Source organism: Coregonus clupeaformis, unplaced genomic scaffold, assembly GCF_020615455.1.
Source record: "Coregonus clupeaformis isolate EN_2021a unplaced genomic scaffold, ASM2061545v1 scaf0453, whole genome shotgun sequence".
Classification (NCBI taxonomy): Eukaryota; Metazoa; Chordata; class Actinopteri; order Salmoniformes; family Salmonidae; genus Coregonus; species Coregonus clupeaformis.
In genome coordinates, this window is record NW_025533908.1 from 245,222 (window position 1) to 253,508 (window position 8,287).

The window sequence follows — 8,287 nt, forward strand, 5'->3', positions numbered from 1 at the left end:
AGCATTGCGTTGCAGAGGCAGTTGCAGTGCGTTCTGTGTGGTGCATACGTTGGATTTATCGAACGTATGCGTACAAACTGTGTACATAGACGGCTTGACAGAAATGGTAGGAGAAAGTGAAAGTTTAACTTTGGTTGCACACATATTTAGATGATGCTGCATACTATTTTTGCGCAATGACGCAGTCGGTGTGTTCAAAGCGAATATTTTAGGTACCCATAAGCAATCATTTGAAAAAAATTGTGGACATAGAGTTTTGGAAATGTACTTAATAATTCTTAAACAAAACTGTAATCTCACCTCTTAGCTTTGGTGTCATGTTCTCCAGAGAGACTCATTTTAGAGGCAGGGCCCCCCTCCTCTCTCTCCCCAGAGAGACTCATTTTAGACCACTGACCCCTAAACAGAGATGCAGCATGTTGGTTGTGGTGAACACAGTGACAACTAATTATAGAATGTCCATTGTTCTCTTTTACTCATGATCTCTTAGAAATAAAACATTAACTAACAGACATATTGAAACAGTCAGGCTATTTAATGCAATCAGATGAACATCTGGTTGTGACATCTCTTCTCCATGTTAACAGTCAATAATAATAATAAGTCACTGTTTGTTAAGGTAGTTATAGACAGTGCAGCAACACAAGGCCATGTCTCACACTTATTTGTATTAATTAAAAGTAGGCTATTTGTTGTCTTTGAATCTGAGAATGTAGACAGAAGGGCTAAAACGGGCATGATTGATCTGAGGGGAAATCATTAATACATTCAGAAAGTATTTTTGCAACAAGTAAGAGATGTGATATTATGTAAAGTAGGCTAGGTTATAATATAAACTCAGCAAAAAAAAGAAACGTCCCTTTTTCAGGACCCTGTCTTTCAAAGATAATTCGTAAAAATCCAAATAACTTCACAGATCTTCATTGTAAAGGGTTTAAACACTGTTTCCCATGCTTGTTCAATGAACCATAAACAATTAATGAACATGCACCTGTGGAACGGTCGTTAAGACACTAACAGCTTACAGACGGTAGGCAATTAAGTTCACTGTTATGAAAACTTAGAACACTGAGGCCTTTCTACTGACTCTGAAAAACACCAAAAGAAAGATGCCTAGGGTCCCTGCTCATCTGCGTGAACGTGCCTTAGGCATGCTGCAAGGAGGCATAAGGACTGCAGATGTGGCCAGGGCAATAAATTGCAATGTCCGTACTGTGAGACGCCTAAGACAGCGCTACAGGGAGACAGGATGGACAGCTGATCGTCCTCGCAGTGGCAGACCACGTGTAACAACACCTGCACAGGATCGGTACATCCGAACATCACACCAGACAGGACTGGCAAAAGTGCTCTTCACTGATGAGTCGCGGTTTTGTCTCACCAGGGGGTGATGGTCGGATTCACGTTTATCGAGAAGGAATGAGCGTTACACCGAGGCCTGTACTCTGGAGCGGGATCGATTTAGAGGTGGAGGGTCCATCATGATCTGGGGCGGTGTGTCACAGCATCATCGGACTGAGCTTGTTGTCATTGCAGGCAATCTCAACACTGTGCGTTACAGGGAAGACATCCTCCTCCCTCATGTGGTACCCTTCCTGCAGGCTCATCCTGACATGACCCTCCAGCATGACAATGCCACCAGCCAGCCTGTTGGATAGGAGGGTGAGGGCTAGGGCCAATCCCCCCAGAAATGTCTGGGAACGTGCAGGTGCCTTGGTGGAAGACTGGGGTAACATCTCACAGCAAGTAGGAGATTTATATTATGTAAAGTAGGCTAGGTTATAATATATAATAGTGGTTTGTTAGTGATATGCAGATGGAGGTCTATACCTCCGCTATAGCCTACATATCCTAGATGACCAGCCTAAACCTGTTCAGATCAGTTCCCATAACGTTACAGGCCTACCAGTAGCAGGACAGAGCATGTAGCCTAGGCATGATATGCTTCACATTTCCAACAGAGACCATCAGGTTGGTCAGCATGATAAGTGATCATATATCAAACCTACTCTGACTATTGAATGTCTGTAAACAACCTAACTTTCTAATATAATAGTTCTATGTAGCCTAGACTTACCAGAGTCTTTCCGTCTTTCCTTCAAATCAACACATTTACCCTAATTTTAATGTTGCCGAGAAATGTGTCCCACAGTTTCAACAGCCATTTTGTAAGTGCATAGGCTACACACTTACTTTTAATTTCATATGAGGAAACTGGTGCGGCCGCCTGTTTTCTTGCAGATGAAGTAGCCTCTCATAGGGAACTCATTCAACCAGCCTAAACAACAGTAAATAAAACATGTCAAATGGTTAAAAAAAACAATGGTGTAAAGAGAATCATGTCCTCCTAATATAGCCATGTACATTAAAGAGAGGTGTATTGCTACAGATGTAGGATCTTAATTTGAGCCCGTTTGCTACAGCAGGAAAATAATCCTGAGGCAAAAACATTTCTAAAGGGAAAGATGGAAAAGTGGAAATTACAAACTTCAGAAGCCTTTTTAACCCTCAAATACACAACAAGTTTTCATTCTCCTGCAACAGGCTGATTAAATTACGATCCTACATCTGTACAGGGCTTGTCTTTATCTAAACCAAGGCAGTTTGCATTATTGGCAATGATGTTGCAACTGTCAGCCTCCTGAGTGGCGCAGTGGTCTAAGGCACTGCATCACAGTGCTAACTGTGCCACTAGAGATCCTGGTTCGAATCCAGGCTCTGTCGCAGCCGGCCGCGACCGGGAGACTCATGGGCGGCGCACAATGGCCCAGCGTCGTCCAGGGTAGGGGAGGGGAATGGCCGGCAGGGATGTAGCTCAGTTGATAGAGCATGGTGTTTGCAACGCCAGGGTTGTGGGTTCGATTCCAAGGGGGGGCCAGTATAAAAAAAAAAGTCTAAAAAAAAGTATTCACTAACTGTAAGTCGCTCTGGATAAGAGCGTCTGCTAAATGACTAAAATGTAAATGTCAACCTATGTGATTGGATGTTATAGACCCCCATCTGAACAGTTTCCTTCCCCATGCTGCTGCTCACCACATCAATCCATCTATACTATATCTATGCACTCTATGGGAAAGTATTGGGAAGGTAGAAAGATAACAGTGAATATGAGACATGGTGGAAGGTAGAAAGATAACAGTGAATATGAGACATGGTGGAAGGTAGAAAGATAACAGTGAATATGGGGGAAGGTATTTGGAAGGTTGAACGATAACAGTGAGACATGGGGAGGGTATTGGTAAGGTAAAAGATAACAGTGAATATGAGACATGTGGGAGGAATTGGGAAGGTTGAAAGATAACATTGATTTTCCCCCAAGTATCTCAAACAGGAAGTAGAATTAGTCACAAGGTTGTGCTAACTAAAGTAGTGTTGCAAAAGCCTTTCCACCCCACTCTTCCCCATCAGTCTCAAGAACAGAACCTGTGGTTTAATGAAGATACATGTAGATACAACAGAAACAAGATGTGATACTATCTACTTCTCTTTTACCAGAACAGAGACATTTCCCAGAGGAGGCTGGTGGGAAGAGCTATAGGAGGACAGGCTAATTTTTATGGCTGAAATGGAATAAATAAAAGAAGTGTTTGATACCGCCCATTGACACCATTCCAGTCTTTACAATGAGCCTGTCCTCCTATAGTCCTCCACCAGCCTCTGGTTATGTGACAGTATGCAGGTGTTGCTGCAAACTATATTTATAAAGTTAAAGCATATGTGAAAAGGGTGATTTTCTAAGTTTCGTAAAAAATATATAAAGTTAAAAAGTTTGACTCTATGATGTAATCAAAAGTATAAACATTTTAAACTTAAACCGTATAAAATTTCAAAAACAATCAGATGTGCAGTGGTGTGGGGAGCAATAAAATCCCCTCCATTGGGCTAGAAACTAGAAACTCACTGCAGGTGGAAATCACTGGGTTTACTCCATTGGGCTAGAAACTAGAAACTCACTGCAGGTGGAAATCACTGGGTTTACTCCATTGGGCTAGAAACTAGAAACTCACTGCAGGTGGAAATCACTGGGTTTACTCCATTGGGCTAGAAACTAGAAACTCACTGCAGGTGGAAATCACTGGGTTTACTCCATTGGGCTAGAAACTAGAAACTCACTGCAGGTGGAAATCACTGGGTTTGCTCCATTGGACTGGAAACTAGAAACTCACTGCAGGTGGAAATCACTGGGTTTACTACATTGGACTGAAACTAGAAACTCACTGCAGGTGGAAATCACTGGGTTTACTCCATTGGACTAGAAACTAGAAACTCACTGCAGGTGGAAATCACTGGGTTTGCTCCATTGGGCTAGAAACTAGAAACTCACTGCAGGTGGAAATCACTGGGTTACTCCATTGGACTGGAAACTAGAAACTCACTGCAGGTGGAAATCACTGGGTTTACTACATTGGACTGGAAACTAGAAACTCACTGCAGGTGGAAATCACTGGGTTTACTCCATTGGGCTGAAACTAGAAACTCACTGCAGGTGGAAATCACTGGGTTTACTCCATTGGGCTGGAAACTAGAAACTCACTGCAGGTGGAAATCACTGGGTTTACTCCATTGGGCTGGAAACTAGAAACTCACTGCAGGTGGAAATCACTGGGTTTACTCCATTGGGCTGGAAACTAGAAACTCACTGCAGGTGGAAATCACTGGGTTTACTCCATTGGACTGGAAACTAGAAACTCACTGCAGGTGGAAATCACTGGGTTTACTACATTGGACTGGAAACTAGAAACTCACTGCAGGTGGAAATCACTGGGTTTACTCCATTGGACTAGAAACTAGAAACTCACTGCAGGTGAAATCACTGGGTTTACTCCATTGGGCTAGAAACTAGAAACTCACTGCAGGTGGAAATCACTGGGTTTACTCCATTGGACTGGAAACTAGAAACTCACTGCAGGTGGAAATCACTGGGTTTACTACATTGGACTGGAAACTAGAAACTCACTGCAGGTGGAAATCACTGGGTTTACTCCATTGGGCTGGAAACTAGAAACTCACTGCAGGTGGAAATCACTGGGTTTACTCCATTGGGCTGAAACTAGAAACTCACTGCAGGTGGAAATCACTGGGTTTACTCCATTGGGCTGGAAACTAGAAACTCACTGCAGGTGGAAATCACTGGGTTTACTCCATTGGACTGGAAACTAGAAACTCACTGCAGGTGGAAATCACTGGGTTTACTACATTGGACTGGAAACTAGAAACTCACTGCAGGTGGAAATCACTGGGTTTACTCCATTGGGCTGGAAACTAGAAACTCACTGCAGGTGGGAAATCACTGGGTTTACTCCATTGGGCTGGAAACTAGAAACTCACTGCAGGTGGAAATCACTGGGTTTACTCCATTGGGCTGGAAACTAGAAACTCACTGCAGGTGGAAATCACTGGGGTTTACTCCATTGGGCTGGAAACTAGAAACTCACTGCAGGTGGAAATCACTGGGTTTACTCCATTGGACTGGAAACTAGAAACTCACTGCAGGTGGAAATCACTGGGTTTACTACATTGGACTGGAAACTAGAAACTCACTGCAGGTGGAAATCACTGGGTTTACTCCATTGGACTAGAAACTAGAAACTCACTGCAGGTGGAAATCACTGGGTTTACTCCATTGGGCTAGAAACTAGAAACTCACTGCAGGTGGAAATCACTGGGTTTACTCCATTGGACTGGAAACTAGAAACTCACTGCAGGTGGAAATCACTGGGTTTACTACATTGGACTGGAAACTAGAAACTCACTGCAGGTGGAAATCACTGGGTTTACTCCATTGGGCTGGAAACTAGAAACTCACTGCAGGTGGAAATCACTGGGTTTACTCCATTGGGCTGGAAACTAGAAACTCACTGCAGGTGGAAATCACTGGGTTTACTCCATTGGGCTGGAAACTAGAAACTCACTGCAGGTGGAAATCACTGGGTTTACTACATTGGGCTGGAAACTAGAAACTCACTGCAGGTGGAAATCACTGGAGTTTACTACATTGGACTGGAAACTAGAAACTCACTGCAGGTGGAAATCACTGGGTTTACTACATTGGGCTGGAAACTAGAAACTCACTGCAGGTGGAAATCACTGGGTTTACTACATTGGGCTGGAAACTAGAAACTCACTGCAGGTGGAAATCACTGGGTTTACTACATTGGGCTGGAAACTAGAAACTCACTGCAGGTGGAAATCACTGGGTTTACTACATTGGGCTGGAAACTAGAAACTCACTGCAGGTGGAAATCACTGGGTTTTACTACATTGGGCTGGAAACTAGAAACTCACTGCAGGTGGAAATCACTGGGTTTACTCCATTGGGCTGGAAACTAGAAACTCACTGCAGGTGGAAATCACTGGGTTTACTACATTGGGCTGGAAACTAGAAACTCACTGCAGGTGGAAATCACTGGGTTTACTTTTATGTCACATTTTGTAAAGACTTTTCTTCTTGTCTTTTTAACTACAGATCATAGAAACGTGCTGTTTTCACAAATATAGACACTGTTTTGGTGCTGGAGAGGATGAATATGAGGTTGAAAAGTTGCGGAATTGCCTTTTAACACTAGAATCAGACCCCAAATAAACCTATGTCCTGCTCCCTGACTTTTCCTCAATATTTTACACTGCTCATTTGTCAGAATTTTAAAATCACAAATAGAAAAGTATTCTATGCCTTGTTACCCGTTTTTGTTTGTTTTTTTACCCGTTTTTTAACCTATTCCCAATTTAATCCGCTGTAGGACGTTGGTACCCAGCCAGGCACTAATGACTCTCTCTTTCCTCAATGAATAAATGACAAATGGATGAATGGGAGATAATTGTGCACCTTACTTCACAATTGAATTTAAATTAGGCCCAATTGAATGATAAGGAGGGTGCAGATGTTGAATTCATTTAGAACAATAGTGTAATGATGAGTTGGTGTTATGCCTGTTTATCAGCAGCAAATCATTTGACCGCATCTTGCAGGTTGATACCATTCTGTTCCATTTTACTTTGTAAAAATAAACTGTTACAGGACTATTTTATTTACTGTAAGTCTATTACTAATCAAATGTATTGTGGGAAACGAAAACATGCTATGTGTTGCAGTCAACACAATCTCACACTCAATCCGTGCAAATATGCACAAAAACGTTTTCAGCAGATTTTGTGCGTATTTGTGCATTTTTGTGTGGCTTAATTCTTGTGGAAATACACATTTTGGTACGACTTAATTCATAGGAAAATACATTTTTGGGGGGCGAATTAAGCCACACAAAAACGCACAAAATCTGCTAAAATACTTTTTGTACATATTTGCTCGAATTGAGTGTGAGAATGTGTTGCAAAACATATGCCTTTAGAATAATGCAAAACATATCATTGACTCTACCTAAACTAATTTCACACATAATAAGAGTTAGCCTATAGACCAGATGAAATTGACAATAGTCTGTAATTGACAGATGCAGGGAAAAGAGCATATTTTTATCAAATCCTCCTTCAGAGTCCCATGCAGGTAAAACATTGTGATTTCTATATAGTGCTGTATCTGAAAGAGCATATTCTGCAGTTTCTATGACACTTACCTTTATCAAATAACTCTCCACATTCAAGAGGTGAAGCTCTATTTCCAAATGTCACTTTTTCACCAACATCCCTGCTGTTCATTCATTTAGCACTTGACCACTCTAGTGCCAGCATTGCTCTGGCTACTAAGCAACAACTAGTAACATAATATTCTGTTGTCAATGGATGAATGGCCAATAGAAACCAGATAGAAACTGATAATGGTGCATGTGACTTCTGTTTTGGTTAGCAGTGGATGTTGAAAACAACTTACTCAGTGTCTTTCCATATCTGGGGAAAGATTAAACCAGACCAGCCGAGTGAGCGACTGTCTGAGACTGTGGTTTTGAGACACGTGGAGCCCAAAAAAAAAGACACAATGTCAAATCAGCAGGTCCTGCTCTCCCTCTTCCCCAAGCACCACAGCTCCCACTGGGGAAAGACACAATTTCAAGACAGCAGGTCCTGATCTCCCTCTTCCCCAAGCACCACAGCTCCCACTGGGGAAAAATACACAATGCCAAGACAGCAGGTCCTGATCTCCCTCTTCCCCAAGCACCACAGCTCCCACTGGGGAAAAATACACAATGACAAGACAGCAGGTCCTGATCTCCCTCTTCCCCAAGAACCACAGCTCCCACTGGGGAAAAATACACAATGTCAAGACAGCAGGTCCTGCTCTCCCTCTTCCCCAAGCCCCACAGCTCCCACTGGGGAAAAATACACAATGTCAAGA

At 42.5% G+C, this 8,287-nt stretch overlaps 1 long non-coding RNA gene across 1 annotated transcript; it reads right to left on the reverse strand.

Moving 5' to 3' along the window:
• Positions 1-358: 358 nt before the first annotated feature.
• Positions 359-7,697, reverse strand: LOC123484766. The gene is made up of 3 exons (XR_006658687.1): positions 7,572-7,697; positions 2,194-2,278; positions 359-399 (listed from the first exon to the last, which is right to left on the reverse strand). It is a non-coding gene; the product is annotated as an uncharacterized LOC123484766 (long non-coding RNA).
• Positions 7,698-8,287: the final 590 nt, after the last annotated feature.